We start from the raw sequence: 19753 nt of genomic DNA on the forward strand, positions 1-19753 counted from the left end.
AATACCTGTTGGTACAGTAGTATTGAATTTCTTTTGCTTCCAAAATTGTTAGCATCACTGTACCCTATTTTCCCTTCGTTTGAAACTAATTACTAAGCTTCTTCAGCAGTGAAATCACAATAAGACTTGGCCAATCCCCCCGAGTGGGTACGCGCCATTCTTGTTCCGGATCCAACCAACCAACCAACTTCCACACTCGCTGCGTTCCCGTCTCTCTCTCCGCCGCCGTCGAAGATCATTCTGGAAAAGAATGCCGGCGAGTCTTCCGCGCAGCTATAGGCCTCCCCACGTGCGTTTGATCCCCGCCGATTCTTGTCGGCCATTCGTCGCATACGCTATCATCCCACGCCGGCACTGAGCGTCTTTTGGCAGCAGATCGTCAAGGCCGCTGACATGACTGGCCCTCGGTCGCGTACCGAGCTTCGGAGGTCAAGCTCCCGGCCACCCTGGGCGGCACTCTCCCGCATTCATCCGTCGGCAGGAGCTGCGGCGGGCGCTGCGCCGCTAATTTCCCGCCGGAACCCAAACTCAGAGGGACTCCCGGACCAACAGTTTCCGCCACCGAGCCATCGCCAATGGGAGAAGCATTGACCTTCCTGCAAGCGAACTCGGCCCGGCTGTCTGCGTTTCTGGGGTCTCTGCAGGCCACCGCTGCCGTTCCAGAACCCTCGGCCGTGTACCATCCAGCAGCGCGACGTCCCTGTACAGGGCGTAGAGGCGTGACGTGGCACGCGGAGATGGTAGTAGCCCCACCGGTAACCCCTGCCATTTCTGCGCCCAGGTTTGGGGATTGTGGCTGGCCCCCACCCGCCACAGAACGGCTGGCATGTACGAAGCCGTCTCCAGCCAGCTTCGAAGCCAAGCAGAGCCATCCATGGTGCAGGGCAGCTTCAATTTTCCTTGGCGCCCATAGAGTTTCATAACTAAATGTTGGCGCCAGCCCTGCGTGCTTTTTTCCACTTCCGGTGACAAGCCAGGTGCACCGGCGCTCCATAAACGACTGACTTGGAAGGGACGCGGGTTGGCTGATGGGCCGCTGGAGTGCTTTGTGGGCTGGGACCTGACCTGGTGTTGCTGGGACTGACCTTGCGGGGTTCTGCATGCGAGTGCCAGGGACTTTCTGCGTACTTTTGTTCGTATGGTTTATTCCAAGCCCATTCGCTGGTCATGTAGGCTTGAAGACCTCCGCTACGCAATGAAAACTGCCCTTACATTGTGCTGGGAAGTTTGAATTCGGTGCTATTTTGTATTTTTTTCTGTGTAATAAATTAACAGCACTAAAGTTATGATTACGATTTGTTGTTCGAAAGCATTATATTTGTGCATGAATTGTGTAGAAAAAATGTTACTCGGCGTAAAAATGCGTTGTGTTATTCGAAGTACGTATATTAAAAATACGCTATGCGCAATAAGCAAGGTATCGATGAATAAACGTTATGTTCATGTTTGTGTGACATCATTTTGATGGAAGTAAGCTCGTGGCAGCAACTGGTGAACCGGTGAACCGGCTCGTTAACCGGTTCGTGGGTCAAACTCATAAGGAAGTTTTAAAAAATCGCTAAATATTTCTGGCAGAATTTTCTAACGCTTAAGTCGCGCTTACAAACACCGAGACCGAGAGGTGGGAGCCAATGTGGTCCGAGTTCCAAGCGCACGTTTGAATCACAGCGCTGCTGATGTTTTTGTTGTCGCGTGACGAGTACATGGTAAAATCATTACGGTACCCTTTTACTGCTGCCCTGCAAAATAAGTTAGACATTGAAGAAATTGGAAATATTGTCGCAGTTGTGTACTCGGGAGATTACCTCAGATGGCACTGGCCACACGTTGCTTCCAGAAGAAGACGATCAGGCAGTAGAACGAGCCACGATGCCACGAGCCACGAGCCATGGGCTGGCAAACACTGACTGGGCTGCTTCCACACTTGCTGCAAGGACGGCTTCTCTCACCACCGTCAGAGCTCATTCTGAAAAGCAGCGGCGCCGAGTCTTCCGCGCAGCCCTGGCCTCCCCAGCTGCGTCGATGAACGGCCGCTGGCGTGGCAGGACCACGGTCATGAAGCCCGTCAAGGAAGGGACAGCCTTCTCCGAGCTTCCGGAGATCACGCCCCCGGCCACCCCGGGCGGCACACTCCCGACCTCTGCAGTTCCTCCTTGGGCGCCAGCTGCAGCGGGCAACGCGACCCCATCGGCTGCGGGAGACCGGTCCGAGACGACGACGTCCATGGCTTCCGCGGAGCTGTCGGTGGTGGAACGTGGCTACCCAGCTACCATCTTGCAGGCGAACTCGGCCCTGTTGCTTCTAGGATCTCGGCAGGCCATCCCACCTGATCCATCCCGCCGAGTTCCCTCCAGTGGCCAGACGACCCTGGACAGGAGGCGAGTACCAGCCAGTGGCGATCCAGTCATTCACCCTGGGCCGCGTAGATGGTCGCAGCCCCACCGGTTGCCCCGCCGACCTATGCGCCCAGGGTTCGCGATGGTGGCTCGCCCCCACAAGCGCGATGTGCAGCGACGGTGCTCCATGGGTGGCCCACCTCATATCAACGCCTGGCGCCCGGGGACCTCCCGTCAGCCTCCACGCATCAGGAACCGCAGTTATCTTCGGCGTCCAGGCGGCCTCAATGCATCGGGTACCGCATCTACCGGAAGTCGGGCCTGGGCACTTTAGCAGCGCCCACGACCCTCGAACCACCCTCTACGGGCCACTCTCATCCGCGAGCAGTCGGCGGGGTGTTCCGCCGCTCCGTATAAGGGAGCGACGTGGATGCCGCGCCGTTCGCCAACGCGTAGCCAGAGTGACTCTGCGTGACCTGGACCTGACCTTGCGTTGCTGAGGCTGATCGTGGGGTGGGCAGCACGAATGTGCTTTTGGCTTCGTGCCTGTTGAGGACTTTCCTGTGGGCGGTCACTGGGCTTACGGGTCCCAGTTCCGCAGTCGTCATTAAGGCTTACGAATTTGGGCTTAACCATGCAAGATGAACGTTATCGTTTATTGGGGCACTTAATATACGTCTGATGATGGTAAAATTTCTTGTAGTTATTCGTATTGTAATTGTAGGGCTGCAAGATTACAAATTGATTGTGCCGCTCAAGTGAATTACAATTGAGCCTGAAGTGTCTGAATTATGTGAGAAATAACTTTTACACGTTCCTGGAACTGCCATGGGCCGGAAGATTAACGCCCTCCTGCCGCCGCTGTTTTAGCGGAGAGGGCATTCTTGGTGTGGCAACCATATTAGACCGGTGGCAAAATGGCGGAAAGAATTGCGGGTTCGCCAGCCGTAATGCAACCGCGTCCCCTTCGTAAGACGGGGGTCGCGGTCCCTCCTTGAGTTGCACCTCGCGTTACCGATGCAGACGCTCACTATCGCTGCCTTCGAGAAAATCCACGAATGAGGGAGGCAACCGGTCATGTGCTTCGTCAGTCGCTGAAGATAAACAAGCTGGCCGAGTAGAGGGTGAGCGCCGCCGACGCCAGACCCCAGAATTAGGGCAGAACAATGAGCGAGGCAACCGGTGCTTGTGATTCGTCAGCCGCTGTAAATAGAAGTTTTCGGTAACCATACAAATATGCCTGTCTAAAACTGTTTTCCTCAAAAAATTTTGCACAGTCAAAACGGCTAAAGAGCTGCGCCCAAATTTCGGGTTAGGGGGTATCGTAATCGCCAGCCTTTTTTTTTTTTTTTTTTCACCGTTACCACATGGATGCATTTCTAAAAAGGCATTTTTTCAGGCGAAATAGTCTGATTTCAGTTGGTTGGAGGTTGCTTGCCCACACGTAGTCTCATTTGGGATGGGCCAGGAATTGAGAACAACCGCTTGCTCTTTTTGCAGCTTCTGATTGCAGCTGTCAGTGGACGATTCGGTGTAACTGCCAGGATGCATGAAAGGGCAATCCCACTGAGTAGGTGTGTGTCATAATGCGCTGCCGCGGTGCATGATGGGATAGAGACGCTAGCTGAGCCGACATTGCCTGCTGCGGAGTAAACATTCCCCGCATTTCCCCGAGGGGAAGAATGTGAAAGTGCGAAGGCACGAGTTGAATTTGCGCGGTTCGATAATGTTCGCGAAAGAGAGATCACACACACACACACACACAACTACAAAGAAAGAAAGATGCATTTATTCACAGACACCTATTTGTGTTGTCGTTGTACTTGATTGCTAGAGCGGATCTCAGCTTTGAAATTTCGTGTCAGTACTCCTTTAAGCAGGTGCATTAGCCCTTCTCACGCCCGATTCTTGGCCAATCCCCCACGTGGGTATGTGCCATGTCAGCGGCCAGGCTGCGCGCGCCCATCTCCACGTGCGCGGACATCGCCGGTGGACGCAGGTTCAGGGTCGCTTAAGAAGTGCATTCGCACTTAAAAAAAAGGAGGGATACACCAGGCGGGTGCATCTGCTACGTATGAACGGAAATCCGTAAATTGTTATAGTCGCTACTTCTGATAGGCGGTAAAAACATCTTTATTGAGCAACGAAGTGAAGGGGAAAGGAATGTGGTCCCCCTCCTGTGCCCAGGAGGCCGCGATCCTGCGCCGCATCCAGGGATCGTTGCACCAGGGCGAGTGGATGCTCCGGTGACGAGCTGGTCCGCAGACTCACCCTGATCAAGCGAAGGGGAGTGGATGGGGTGAGGGGGAAGGGGCAAGTTCTGATTCAACACAATACTTTGACGCCGAGCACAGTTTTCGCAGGCTGGATATAATTTATGTATTTATTCACTCAGTTGTATTCAATAGCCTCTTCAGTAATTTTACGAAACTGGGGCTAAGTTTCGTAAAGTTATGTAGGCGCTCCTTGCCACTACATACCTGTTCTTATGTTTTAACGTCTCGGAGCATGGCTACCGGATTACATAGGTGCCCAACAGTTCAGGTACAGAGCTGTGGCTGGTTCAGTTTACACTAACGAGATTGCGCTGGTCCTCATACCATTCTCACAAAATTCTATGATGAAACGTGGGCCGAAGGAATGATCAAGAAAGATAATGTGTGACTTCTTCGTACCCGCCCGCCGATGCTAACGCATTTCCGCGGTAAATTACGCCACAATTCCTGCGCGAACTTTTATATGCAACGACTTCGAATTGACCCTTTTTTTATACATTTTTATAATGGCACGTACCCACGGAGAAAACTGGCCACGACTTCAGGATGGGCTAAATTGTTACAATGCCGTACTTAAGAATTCTAAAAAGTTACAGGTAAATAAGAACATCATACGCACTCCGTAGAGATGGGGAAACCTAGGGGCAAGTACTTATCATAACACGCGTCTTCAGTTGGCCGTTATGGTGGGGGTGGTGTTGGTGGCCCATAAAAAGGCGCACACCCACACTCAGGAGGATTGGCCAAGATTTTTTTTCATTAAAAAAAACGGATAAGGCAAAACAGTACAGTCGAAGGAAGAATTTAGTACGTAGATTGAGGAGAAAAATATAAAAGGAAAGAGGAACGAGAGAGCCTGATCGGAATAGTTTTAGCAAGGCAGACGAGCCGTCTCTGAAATGAAGGAATGGATGGCGTGACAAACACCCCCATGGCAGTGGCCTAGCTTCGTGCCTCCAAAAGACAAAAGAACTGGCAAGGTCAGTGGCATTCCAAGACGCCGCAGGGGAGCTGTTATGGATTCTTGAAGGGGGGACTAAAATGAAGAAATCGGATGGCGTCATCCTCTAAGCAATGATGATCTTGAGAGCATATAAGGGAGACATATGCATCATGTGACATTGATGTCTCTACAGATGTTAGCTTTCGTTGTGATGTGGGGTCCAAATCAGCTGGGCCGATGTAAAATTTTCTCACTTTTGGACTAAACAAAGTTTTTCATCATCAACCTCATTGCGTAGCATGGGTGAAACTCGGGCCGTTTTCCACGTGCATCGTGCAGTTCTATATGGGCGCCAAGGTGGTACGAGTTCCACCGTGCGTTTGAATCGCAGCGCTGCTTATGTTTTTATTTTCGCGTGACAAAACCATAGAGCAAACCCATTTAGACACCCTGTTACTGCTGCGCTGTAAAGTAAGTAACAGAGATTGAAGGCGTTAAAAATATTGCCGCCAATTGGTATTCGCGGGATTCTCTCAGATGGCATTAGCCGCACGTTGCTCCCAAAAGAAGACGATCAGGCAGCAGCGCGAGGCTCGAGCCATGAGCCCCGAGGTCACGAGCCATGGGCTGGCAGAAGCTGACTGGGCTGCTTCCACACTGGCTGCAAGGACGGCTTTTCTCACCACCGTCAGAGCTCATTCTGAGAAGGAGCGCCGCCGAGTCTTCCGCGCAGCCCTGGCCTCCCCAGCTGCGTCGATGAGCGGATGCTGGCGTGGCAGGACCCCGGTCGCGATGCCCGTCAGGGAAGGGACAGCCATTTGCCAGCTTCCGCAGATGCCACCCCGGGCGGCACACTCCCGATCTCTGCGGTTCCTCCGCGGCCGGCAGCAGCAACGGGTGGCGTGACCCGATCGGCTACGGGAGCCCGGCCCGACACGCCGACGTCCATGGCTTCCGCGGAGCTGCCGGTGGTGGAACGTGGCTGCCCATCTACCATCCTGCAGGCGAACTCGGCCCCGATGCTTCTAGGATCTCGGCAGGCCATCCCGCCTGATCCAGAGTCTTGCGCCGAGTTCCCTCCAGCGGCCAGACGACCCTGAACAGGATTCCAAGGCCAGGCAGAGGGGACGGAGTCACTCACCCCGGGGCGTGTAGATGGTCCGACCGCAGCCCCATCGGTTGCCACGCAGACCTCTGCGCCCGTCGTTCGAGTTGGTGGCTCGCCCCCACAAGCGCGATGTCTCGCGGCGGTGGCCCATGGGTTGCCCGCCCGACATCAACGCCTGGCGCCCAGCGACCTCCAGTCAGCCTCCACCCATCGTGCACCGCAGTCACCCTCGGCGTCCAGGCGGTTTCAATGCATCGGCACCGCATCTACCGGAAGCCATGCTTGGGGCACTTCACCAGCTCCCACGACCCTCGAATTTTCCCATCCGGGGCACTCTATCCGCGAGCAGTCTGCCGGGTGTTCCGCCACTTCTCCGTAGCCACAGTGACTCTACGTGACAGGGCATGACCTTTCGTTGCTGAGGCTGGTCGTGTGGTGTTCAGCAGGCATGTGCTTTCGGCCTCCTGCCTTTTGAGGACTTTCATGTTGACGGTCAGAAATCGGGCGTGTACCAGTCCCAGTTCCGCGGCCGTCGTTTTAAGGATTGCGACCTTAGTTGTGGAAGAATTGCGAAGTTTTAAGGATTGCGAAGTTAGTTATGGAAGCTGAACGTTATCATTTATTGGGGATCTTAATAAACATCTCAGCATGGTGAAATTTCTTGTAGTTATCCGTATTGTAATTGTAGGGGTGCGAGATTACAGATTGAGCCAGAAGTGTCTGATAAATACGTTTTACACGTCCGGGAACTGTGCTTGAAGATTAACTTAAAGTGTGTTTAAAATATGTTGGGGGTAAGGGAATGATACACTATCAGAGGTGTTTGCAAACCTGTATCGATGGGGCAATGTAGAATATTGACTGATGGAATTCAAGGATGGGATCGGGATAGAGAGCACCTGGTAAGTTTTTGAAGGGGCGAATAGGGTACGGAATTTCTAGATTTCTACTAGAGATAGACATCCCAGAAATAGAGTAAGACGTTGGCATTCTTACCCCGCTCGTCTATTTCACCATTACGCTCCTCTATTTCACCATTACGTTTGATTGATCGGTTGTTCCGTAAGTCAGTTGGTCATGAAATTGGTCGGTTGTTCCGTAGAACAGTTGGTCATAAAACAATGGCACGTACCTCATTGCTAGCATTGAACGAAAAGGTCAACCTATATACAGTTTTTGTCCTTTTTTGCGCTTTTTGGGTTAATCGCGTGAGAATGCCGAGTTACGTTTCCGATTTGGGCTCCCAGTTTTACCCTTTTTGTGTTTTGTTCCTATAGTTTCTTGGAATAAATGATGGAACCACTTTTGGTTACAATAGCCAAATTGGGTGATCCTTCGTTACGCTTGGTTCTATTTTTGTTTTTGTTTTCTGTTTTATTTAGGACGATAACACCCGTTTAAATAACTACAATGATTAATACTCTTAGCTTTGCTAATTACGCGTTTACGTGCAGATACTCGGCAAAGAACGCTTGCGCATTAAGAAGCGAAAAAAATTGTATCGCGCATGGTAAATAGCTGCTCCTCACTACTCGTCCAACGTAAGTTAGAAGATGTTTGTGGTTAGATGCATTCGAAAAATATTTTCTCGCACTATTGAGCATCCTTCGGGCATGACGGTTTTGCGGTTGTGGCTCTGTTTCAGCACGCGCCAGATATGAGCCACTGCAGCATGGGGAGGAGAGGATTGGGGAGAGAGAGAAAACTTTATTCTCTAAACAGCCCTAGTCCGGGCTGTCGTGTCACAGTCTCTTCATTAGGAGACGGCTGGTCCTTTAGGAGACCTTTGCAGAAGCGACCCGCCAGCAGGACGTCGCTCGCCAAGCCCACCCACAAGACAGCCACCGACCCACAAATCACGCTCAGCTGCAAATTTCGGTGCACATTTCACTTTCGTGTTTTACTGATTCCTATGACAGAGAAATCAATCACAATTTTTTTCGGTATGCATTTGGCAGATATATTGCCAATTTTTAACTTTGGATATAGATGGGCACGTGAACGTGACCATGTTTTTGATTTTCTTGTCTGAATATCTATTCCGGTTTTCGCTTCGCACGAACATAAAAGCTGACAAATTGTCTAGAAAAAGTTTGGATGGGGATTTGCCTTTTTTGATTACGTCGGCCACAGTATCATCAATTATGAAGACATTACGTCATTAATCGAAATGCGGGTTCCCCGAACATCTTTCCACGACTTTCTGTCCTTTCGAATTAGTTCTGCTTATTCTCCCTTGCAAAGTTTCTTTAAATTGTACGAGGAGAAAGCAACTCACTTTGACATTTTAACAGCCGTTTGCATTTAATTTAACTCGCCTTGCCTCAAGTGTATTGATGCATTTTTCTATGTTTAGCTAGCTATTTAATTTTGGTCGTTTCAGTCTACGTATGAAAATTGTTTGTGTTTGCTGTGTATTTTTTATAATTTATTCCGCGCATCAGCGCTTAAAGGAGCCATAGAGACAAAGTACAAGTTTGTTTTATTCGAAAGATTTGGTGTTTTATATTGCCCCCAGCGCTTGTCTGGCAGCAAACGATAGTTTATTCACTGAGAAATTAACCAATTTATGTTAAAATTTTGATTCTACCGTCAAATCCTGTGTCTCGTGAGGTCGTCTGCGATGACATCAGAAAAGCAGGCCCTTGAGTGAACGCGAACGCGGCACTAGGCATCCAGCGAACTAAAGCGTGGCCTCCGCGAACGGCTACCGGCGGCGCGCGGCAGTCGATCGCGGAGGCCATGATTACAGAGCCCTGTTTACCATCAGTCCTCCTAGATGGTGCTACCATACCGTGGCTGACATTTGCCCGCCTCTGCTTTGTTTTTGACCGTATTTGCGCCTGGCTAATTTTTATTTCGGTAGAAAGTACTCGTATTGTGAAACATGGGGTATACTCGACAAACAGGGTCAAGTAAGACAATGTCCCTTGCGCTAATCGGCATGTGTCGCGTCAGACAAACCGAAAGCGCCATACTGCTGTGCAGCTATGACAAGCCAAGTGTGCGCATACCAACAACAGCACGCTCTGGTACTTAAGTGCTTGAGTGTACTTTCGTAGCTTCCATGCTTACCCCACAATTCTTACTTCTATAAAGTGAATATATGCTTTACATTTAGGCGAAAATACCTCGTGAAGGAAGATTATAAGCCCTGCCTAACTTGCGTTTGCTTTTGTCGGCCTCCGCCAATCGCAGAGCTGTCTGGTATGACATCATAGGTTCTGTTGCGGGAAATGGGCTAGCGAGTCGCATGGCCATTGCCGTTTTTCCTAAATATGAAGCTTATTTAAGTGAAGTTTACGTTAAAAATGATGTCAGTATGATTCTAACGAGGCAATTTTTCGAATGAACCAAAGTCGTCTTTTGTCTTCATGGCTCCTTTAAAGGGCTGGTGAAGAGCTTTTCAAAAAGAAATTGGGGGGGGGGCATTACATTATGGTTGTCTTGACGCTGAATTCGAAAAACATGTTTATTTTATGTGTAAATACACTCAAACCATCTTTTTTGATCAAAATAAATGAACCCGGCCCGGGGGGGGCGGTCAGAGCCCTGGCTGCCTTTCGCGATTGGCCGGCGGCAGATGACGTCATATTCAGAAGTGCCGGCGCTGCGGTGACTGTTCGGTCTGAAGATCTCATTCTGTTCCTTTTAAGGTCCTCTGGTGAATGAACGCCTTACACAATCTTTCCTTATCTTCCCGACTCCGCATTCCCAGTTAACAAGGGCAGAAGCCAGCACCCGTCGAAGACTACAAATACGTACCCCCACAGAACCCTACTCCATGCGATTTACCCCACCCAATACCCTTCTACCTACAATTTCTGTCCAACGCCCGGAACACTGTACCACCAGATTTTGGAGTGGCAGAAGACCCCAGGCCCTGCCCCAAAAACCTCCCCCTCCTACAAGCAGTGGGCGAACCGCTTGACGAGCCCGGACCTTGGGATCCAGCGTGAACTGATGAAGAGGGCCTGGACCGCCAGCCGAGCTCAGGGTATCCCGGAATAGGGAAGCCCCGCACCGGACGGGTGCCCTAACATCTGCAAGAGCTTGAAAAATAAAGATTTATTCATTATTATCATAGGGGAGCTTGAGGGAAGTATAAACGCAACAAGTTCGCTCGCGGCGAGCTTTAGAAAGGGGTTCTCCCCCATCGTCTCATGGCCGTCTTCGGTTTCTCGGGTGCAGGGAAGTGGTGCAGATATTGGTTCGCCGCTTTCACTACCAGCGCTACTCACAATTCAAAGCACAACTTTTCAACACACCATCATCCCCTTCCTCGAATGTGGAACTTTGTTTTTACATTCGGACAGGCGGCAACAAGCTGTGTGCAGCGGCCTGCGATTTGCGCAGGCAGCAGCTTGGGATGCGGCCGCTGCCGGTCGCCGCGTCGCGCGGACGTGGCCGGTTCGCTGCTCGGCCGGTCGGCGGAACGTGGCATGGCTGCACCTAGGCAGCTTTAGAATAGAAGAACCGAACGTTGGTGGCCCCAAAAGGTAGAGGAACCCAAACGCAGCACGCTGGTGCCCGACGAGCTTTAGAAGAACGCCTTCCCCAACAGCTCCAGCCGGCTTGGGTTGCACGGATCGCCTCGGATGTTGGGAACTTGAGGCTTACCACCGAGGCAGATATTTGGTCGCTTCTATCTCTGCAATTGCGGATGACTATCCTTAACACAATTTTTCACCACACTATCACACCCTTTCTCGCATGTGGAACCTTATTTTCACGTTGATAGTCATTCAAGCGGTCGGTGCTGTATTCATTCTTGCGCGCAGGTAGTGCCTTCCGACGGCCTCTCGCTGCATTTCGTGCTCGGGCAGGTGCATTTACTGCCGTCGACGAACCTCCGCGGCCGGTCGGTGTTTCGCATCGCGGTACAAATTCGATCACCTCTTTCAAAATCACCGCTGATGACAATCCCTAGCACAAGTTTACACCCCACTGTCATCCACTCTCTTGCACGTTTACCTTGCTTTTCGCGACTGCCTTGATTCTGGACAGCAGCGAAGAGCGGTTGCTGCCGCGGCATGCGCGGTTCGAGCTGCTCGTGGGTCGTACGGGCATGCACGACAGGCGAGTGTGCGGAGCGCTTCCGCGAGCAGAAATGCTTCATGCTTTTCAGCTTACTTGCTTATATCCTAAACTCTACTGACTTAGCTAAGCTGTCGTCATAGCCAACAATGTTTATCGGGAAAACGAGAGAGAAGTTCGGGAAACCATGAGCGTTGCGGTCCCACAAATTTTCTAATCCCCTTATAATAATGGATAAGGAATTTGGGGCACCTCCGTATTTGTTTGTTCCCGTCGCTTCGCGTATGAAGCACGGAGCACACGATGACACGGCCGGCCCGGACTACTTGTGAAGGCAATATAGTAGCCACGCGCGCTGGGGTGGAAATCTTTGGTATCTAGGAGTCGCTTTAGGGAATCTCTAAAAACACAGTAGCATTACGGTTAAGAATCGACGCGGAAGCACCTGTCGACAATAAAGATTACTAAAGTGCACGTTACACGCCTGTGGAATTCGGAACCTCGCGCAGAAAACTGGGATACAGCGAAGCGGCGACGCACATCGCTGGCCGTCTTCCGAATATGACGCTACTTCCGGTCGCTGCATCTCGGTTTCTCGCTCTTCCGGCGATGCTGGAGGGAGCAGTGGGCGGGCGGGGCCTAGGGTCAACTTTATCGGCAAATACCTCTGTCCCCAAGCTAAAAATGCCGAAAAAAATGTTTACAGGCCTAAATTGACAAATGTAACAATTGTAAAAAATAGAAATTTTCCCGATTTTAAAAGCGCTTCAGTAGCCCTTTAAGGAGCAACTCGCTGACGTACGCGAACGCAGTTATAGTTGGACTACCCTAGCATCGACCGCGTCGTCATCTCTCGTTTCAGGCAACTTTCAAGGGCGCTCATTACCCAGCCCTAGGAGTTGGGGTTGTTGATTGTGTTCGGTGTAGGTTTGTTTTAGGGTTGTTGTTTATTGTAGTGTAAGCTATACACTGGTCGAGTTGAGCAGTTTCGCGTGGACCTTGAAGGGCCGTGCTGCGCAAACGCGAGGATCTTTGGATTGGATTAAACTGGATTGTATTGGATCCAATCCAATTGGAGTACGGGTGTGTAGAGAATTGGGTCTGCACATTCACCGCTCTGCACATTCCACAGGAGTGACATCACAGCTGCGGCAGACGCGCTGGCGCCGGCGCGTGCCCAGCTGTGCGCCTCCGTTGCGCAGTAGCCAAGTCTGACGCTGCGCCGGAGCCGCTTGACAGCCGTTTCGCGTGGCTGCTGGAGAGCCGTGCTGCGCATGCGCGAGGAGCAGTGATTGTACTGTACTGGACTGGATTGGACTGGATTGCATTGGATGAGATTAGATTACATTGGAAATCGTTTTAGCAGCAGTAAGCATGATAATCAGCTAATCCTAGACAACCAGGAAACCTAAGAATAACCAGCTGAACCTTGGCTTACGCTACGTATATTCTGGCATAGCCGAGCTAAGCCACTGCTACTTTTTTTCGTTATAAACAGTGTTCCGTTTTGCATTGGGCCTCCTCGATTTACCAGTCCTGGACGGTCGGCGAGCAGTCCGAGGACTGCGTTCGCACCGGAATTCAGTCCCTCAGAAATGCATGGGAAAATCGAGCACCGGATCGCGTCTCGGGCAGTCCGCCGACGATGTGGGGCTGATAATCGAAGAGGACCATCGTTATCTTGTTTGTAACTCTCTGCTAGTTAGCCAGCTCGAACACTTTAGTAATATTCGAGTTCTGCCTCGATTATTTTTGGGATTGTGTTTCCAGACTAGCCAGTCGCAGAGATTGTTTTTTTTTTCGATTCGAGATTCCGACTCTCATTCTCTATGCTGTTACGCGCGAAAGCTTGGAATAAGAGACCAACCACTTTTGTAATGGATTATCGATGGAGGGTTTGCGCTTGAGTTAGCTTTTTCTGTGTTGTTCAGTTTTCTTTTTTTTTATGTGTGCTTCGAATTCAATTGTGTACCCTCTAAGAAAACAGAACTTATTTCGCGATAGTGCCAAGACTTGATGTTAGAACGCTGACCATTGGTGCCAGAAGCTTCCGTGAAATAGCCTTGATCCAAGAAAGAAGATAATACGAGAAAGCGAAAATTCCGGCAGCGTGCGCTTAAGAGCCTTATCTTATCGCCACATAACGGGGTCTTCACACACTACGTATATGTGATCTGATAACGTCGCGCGGTTTCCCGATCCTTCGCATTCTTTTCTTGTCGTAACCCGAGAGGGAGGGTCGGTTTTCCGACCACGCGACTTAACGCATTGCGTATCAACACGAGACGGCAACACGCTGAGTGTGTTTGGCTTCGTTCCAGAGCCATCTCATGCTATTGGCGAGTCTTCTAAGGTTGTGTTTGTGTCTGGATGCGTTTATTGCACCCGTTTGCGTGTCCAGTGGCGGTTCCTGTTGCGAAAAAAAAAAAAACATACGGATACGTCTTTTTAGGACCTATAAATGCCGCGCGAGGCCCCGAAAAAAAAAATCGTGGCCAGACGTCGCGAGGGTTTCTACGTCAACGGTAAACGACATTTCATTTCCTCAACAGTACAGCACCGGCACTTCCGGCACGGTGCAAAGCATCAATCAACTATGGTAGGCTGCCCAGTGTAACTGAAACATACATAACTTTATTATTTACGAAAACATGTGTAACATTGATTTACACTACTTACAAAATGCAACACAAATGAGAAATTAGAATTACCTGGGCTCGAAGGCAGGCTGTTACAACGGGAACCAGATACTGTGCCTCAAACCACGGAGATCGAATGGGAAGTCGTCTTTAACAGTTGGTTAAAAGGAATGTAAGCATGTCGCTAGTGTTCAAAAGTAAACCGTAGATAACGTTATAATGTGCTTGAAGGAAGGGGCGGTGCTGTGCCGTTTAGGAAACGAAACGTTGCCAACGCCAAATGCGCTTCAGCCTCACGATGTGAGATAAAGTTGGAGTAATGGTCGGAAGCTGCGATCACAAGTTTCAACCTCAGCTTGCCGGCAATTTTGAAGGGTTTTGAGTGAGGCGGAGCTTATAGATAAGTTCAAGTCCAAGACCAAAACACTTACTCTCGGACGCAGACCCGTCACCCTCGAACTGTGCAGGCTATGACAAACCTATTTCAAACTGACATCCCCTAAATCGGCGTCCGCAGGTTAATCATATTCAGCTTGGGCATCTTTAAAAGTGAAAGTAGGACGGGTGAATTTTGTCAGCCCTTCGGCATTCATCTTCGGCCGTGTAACGGCGAACTTGACCTCGGAGCAGTCACCCCACCCTATGTTATCTAGCGCCAGAGATTGCTGCAAGCGATAAGGAGCAAGCAACAGCAACAGGGATCGTCATCACATGTTGTTTGGGTCATGGGGCATGAATGCAATAAAAGAGTAGCTACAAGGAAGTCAACACAAAGTACGCAGAAGCACCGTCATCCCGGAATTTGAATTAACGCCAATAAGCAGACTACTGCCCTGTGGTCATGATAAATCGGAATACAAGAAAAAGCTTCTTTTTTCAATCAAAAAAAAATATTTATTCCAGAAACAAACTGGAAAGGCTCCCAGGGCTCAAAGCTGCTTTACGCAGCTTGACTAGAGTGAACTAGTTCACTCTAGCTTGACGGGGCCCTAGAGGCCATTACAAGACATGTAGGCGACACTGCACAATGATATATCATGGAACACAGCAATTAATATTGACACTGCAGTTGAACCAAACACTTATATTGTACAATACGAAACTTGTTGACACCAATAAAAATTTTACGCGAGTAAACATACACACGATCTTTTTGTACAAACAGGACAGCACAGGTATCAACGAATGGAGTCCTCCAAGTTCACAAAGCATTCGCGCAGACTCCTAGGTGTGAAATTATCAGCGCACCTGTATGTATTTAAAATGAATGGAAGATTATGCTAAAACATTTGTAATTTATAGTTGGTTCGAAAGTGGGGTATCGTCCATAAATCTGTGTTTCGTGTGTGTGCAGGATGAGCGTGTTATTTTAAGGATGCCACAGTAGTTACAAAATCCCGCGATATGCCAGATCAGAAATAGTATAAACGTAGTAAGAGGAAATAGTACATTTTATCAGCAGGAATAACATTAAAACTGCGAAATAAATTTAGTGTGGGGAACAAATATGGAACGTTTGCAATGTGGCAGATAATTTTTTTTCAGTTTCATGCAACTGTACTGGGATGCGGTATGGCACAGCCTTCGTCAAAATTTCCTAGGCCACGCCAAAGGTTCCTCGGCTACAGAGAGTTCAAAGCATAAGTTCCAGCGTTTAATTATGACCAAAATATTTTATGGCAGTAAGAAAGAAATGTGTGTTCTCTAGCTCTGCGGTATAAAACGCTTCAGCCTCGCTCGAGAGGTAAGCGTGTACTTTGAATTTCGTCAGGGCTATGCGCTTTCGCTATGGCCTGGAAAATTTCGACAAAGACTGTATATATTCTTTGTACGCTCGGTATGTGGTGACGTCATAGACAAGAAAAAAAAAAGTGGTTAGAGCGTAGAGAGCAACCGGCCAATAAGCAGGGCTTGAAAGGGCGAGAACGTACAAGTTTATTTTTCTTATTTTGCAAGAAATGCTCTGGGCGTGCCTGGAAAGCAAGAATGGTCTTAAGAATTCCCGGATATTGCACTCGACACTGCAAAAAATGTCTTAAAGTCGGCACAAAGACGTTCGCTGAAGCATTCCGTCCGGCACTTTTCTTCTTTTATGTGGGTATACTATATACAAGAGTCGTGGTGGATCCACATACGCGAGTAGTAGGTGCCGAGTGCGAAATTGTCGCTACAACTGTAAAACTACTACTACTAATAATAATACTGTCATTATTAATTTAATAACGCTAACAGTGTGAACAGCCATCAACGTCGCGCCACGGAAACGTTGCGCATTTAAAAAAATTAATGCGCCCTGCAGTTTTCGGGATCATAACTTTACCTTATTCTTTTCACTCGCCCGCTTAATAGTTGAAAGGGGACACGCACGCAAGGTCTTCTTTCTTCGAATTCATTATCAGCTTCTAACGTTTACATTTGCGTTTGTAGAAAAGAAAAAAAAAAACTCAGTATTTTTCTTCTCTTTTTTTTTTACCTGAAGTACTGGCATTGTGCCTGTCTGCGCTGCGCTGATATTGCAGCCAAGGCCGCTCTAGCTTGACGTCTTGGCACTGCTGTCTTATCATTTATCACAACGAAGCGTCCTTTCGTTGTAGCGAGCGCGGCTAGAGAGAGAAAGAGAGAGAGAGAGAGAGAAACTTATTTCTTTCCAAGAAAGCTAGAAGGGGAAGCGGCGGGAGTGCCCTACTCCGTCTTTTCAGTCGTAGGCCAGGAGTCCTTGACCTCTGGACGCTTCTGCAGCTTCTTAAATCAGTAATCACTGTAGCAGCGCGGCTATCTTCATCTGGAGGCGAAGCATTCCATTTGGCCCGCTAAACCCCTCTATTCCACCGATCCCTGAAGCTTTTACTGTGTAAGGCGGCGCCGTCTAACAATTATTCTGGCAAACGAAACATACTGACATTCGATTGATTGATTGATTGCTTTGCGCACCCATTCACTAGCTCACTCAATCACATAATCAATCACATAATCAGTAATTGAATGCCAGTATGATTGATTGATTGATTGATTGAGTGAGTGAGTGAGTGAGTGAGTGGGTGGGTGGGTGAGTGAGTGAGTGAGTGAGTGAGTGAGTGAGTGAGTGAGTGAGTGAGTGAGTGGGTGGGTGGGGGTGAGTGAGTGAGTGAGTGAGTGAGTGAGTGAGTGAGTGAGTGAGTGAGTGAGTGAGTGAGTGAGTGAGTGAGTGAGTGAGTGAGTGAGTGAGTGAGTGAGTGAGTGAGTGAGTGAGTGAACAGGCGGACCCAGATTCACCGACTGACAAATGCTGATGCATTCTGGAGCGCGAGCTGGATAGTTTCATTTTGAACTCAACCCTTTCGTCGTCTTTTGTCCTCTTGCATCGTCGATACGATGGTGTTGCGCTACGTCTGCAAACGTACGCACTGTTTTAGGTACGGGCTCTACTTGGACGGCGGGTATCATCGAGTCCATCCATTAGCGTGAACGTTAGGCCGCTTCCTCATTCGTAACTGCGAGTGTACGTGCGCTCATTCGCTGGCCGGTTTGAAGTTGTTTTTGCAACTGCTTGCCAGCGAGCGAAGGCGGTGTTGGAAGGTTCACGCTCATAATACATAGGAAATGTAGTAATGACATTGCTTTGTGCTATTTCTCTATTAAAATTGTGCTATTATGCTTAAATTTGTGAACAGACGTGTTATTATGTACGCTGTAAATCGGGGTGTCTGAGGCCCCTGTCAGGCCACGTCCGCCTTTAGTCTCAGCCTCCCCTTGGTTTTGCCAAGAAATAAAGATCAAATACTCAAATACTCAAATTTTACGCGAGTGACTTTTTGGACTACGCTATGTTTAGTATCGCGTTAGGCTTTTCGTCGCTGACATTCAAGTCAGTCTCTTTGAAAAATGCATGTCTAATAAAACACAAAACCGGCTTGCACGCATTTCCGCCCCACCGTCGGCTCTGTAGTGCATATTATTTATTCCCCGCTTGCTTCATTTTATTGCGTATTTCTGTTAATTTCTTTTAAATTTTTTCGTTTGCGCTTCCTCCCTAGGGCTATTATCTCCGCACACTTTCCCCGGCGGCCTATAATGTTTACGAAAATATCGCCGTATCAAGAAATGACGAAACCAGAGTTTCTTCTGCGTTTTAATTCAGGCTTTTCCCCCTTCAGCAGTGCGCAGACCTTCCAGCTATTGTATAAACGCGCCACGCGAGCCTTGATTGATCTAGCCATTGTTTGCAACAGGTGGTTTCGCCCACAAATCGAAACTACCGCGAGGAACTGCAACGGACTGTGCAAAACGTCCTCTCCGCCCCCGCAATACGAAACGGCCGCGGATCTACGTCACCACTGTAGGAATAGACTGACTGTTGTAGTGTTTAACGCGCCGACGCAACGCAGGCGATGAGGCGCGCCGTAGTGGAGGGCTCCGGATTAATTTTGATCAACAGGGGATCTTTAACGTGCACCGAAATCTCGTGCACACGGGCGTTTTTGCTTTTCGCCTCCATCAGAAAAGCAGCAGCCGCGGCCTGGAATCGAACCCACGACCTCGTGCTCAGCAGCGCGACGCCTTAGCCGCTGAGCCACCGCGGCGGGTATGTGTAAGTCTTGCCGAGTGGTCAAGGTTTGAAAAAAAGAGGAAGGGGGAGGGGAAGGCGTCGCGAGCGGGGGTTCTGAGACGATTAGTCACACCATCAAAGGGTGAAGGGGTGTAGCCGTATCGCACCGCTTTTAGTCTCGCAAGACTCGACTTTATGTTCCCGTTTCAGTACTGCTTCTTTTTCCCGACTTTTTTTTTTTTTTTAACCCTTTCCGGGGGCACATTCCTGGCTTCTCCGGCTCGGTTTCAATAAACCGGTGACCGCCGTCGGCGCGTTTCGCACCTCGACCCTCTCGCGCACGTCCCACACGTGTCTTGCGTTTCTTGTGTTTCTGTGTGCCCCAGATAAAAACTTGGCGTCCGCTCAACAACTGCGCTAGACAGCACTCTCGCCGTGTTCGAGTGGCGCGGCTAGGGAAGGGAGGGCAGGTAGGAACGAGGAAGCCGGGGTAAGAAAAAAAAAACAGAAGAGGGGGAGGAGGAAAGAGAGCGGGAGAGGGGCCAGGAGCGTCCCCGGCGTTGTCTTTGCGCTGCAGAGCCTCCCTTCCGTCTCAGCCCTCGTGGCCCAATGGATAAGGCATCGGTCTCCTAAACCGGGGATTGCGGGTTCGAGTCCCGCCGAGGGTAGATTTTTTTTTTTATTTTTAGAAGACTCGTCACGTGGTCAGAGGCAGTCCGTCGCCGTTGCGGAAGATGCTTCTCCGCTGCGTCCACGATACAGGCGGCGCTGAGTAGCGCACTGTGACTCGCGTACGAGCTTGGTGTGTTTACTTTATTTATTATTTATCCATTGCTTATTTTTATTAATGTATGCTTATTTATTTTGAGCCACAGTGGTACGCGTTTTC

The 19753-nt window shown here is 49.6% G+C and overlaps 1 non-coding gene across 1 annotated transcript; it reads left to right on the forward strand.

Moving 5' to 3' along the window:
- Window positions 1-19459: 19459 nt before the first annotated feature.
- On the forward strand, window positions 19460-19532 carry Trnar-ccu (transfer RNA arginine (anticodon CCU)). The gene has a single exon. It is a non-coding gene; the product is annotated as a tRNA-Arg (tRNA).
- The last annotated feature ends 221 nt before the right edge of the window (window positions 19533-19753 follow it).

The sequence above is a fragment of the Haemaphysalis longicornis genome, unplaced genomic scaffold (assembly GCF_048455015.1).
Source record: "Haemaphysalis longicornis isolate Haplotype H1 unplaced genomic scaffold, Haemaphysalis longicornis Haplotype H1 scaffold_6, whole genome shotgun sequence".
In the NCBI taxonomy this organism is placed as follows: domain Eukaryota; kingdom Metazoa; phylum Arthropoda; class Arachnida; order Ixodida; family Ixodidae; genus Haemaphysalis; species Haemaphysalis longicornis.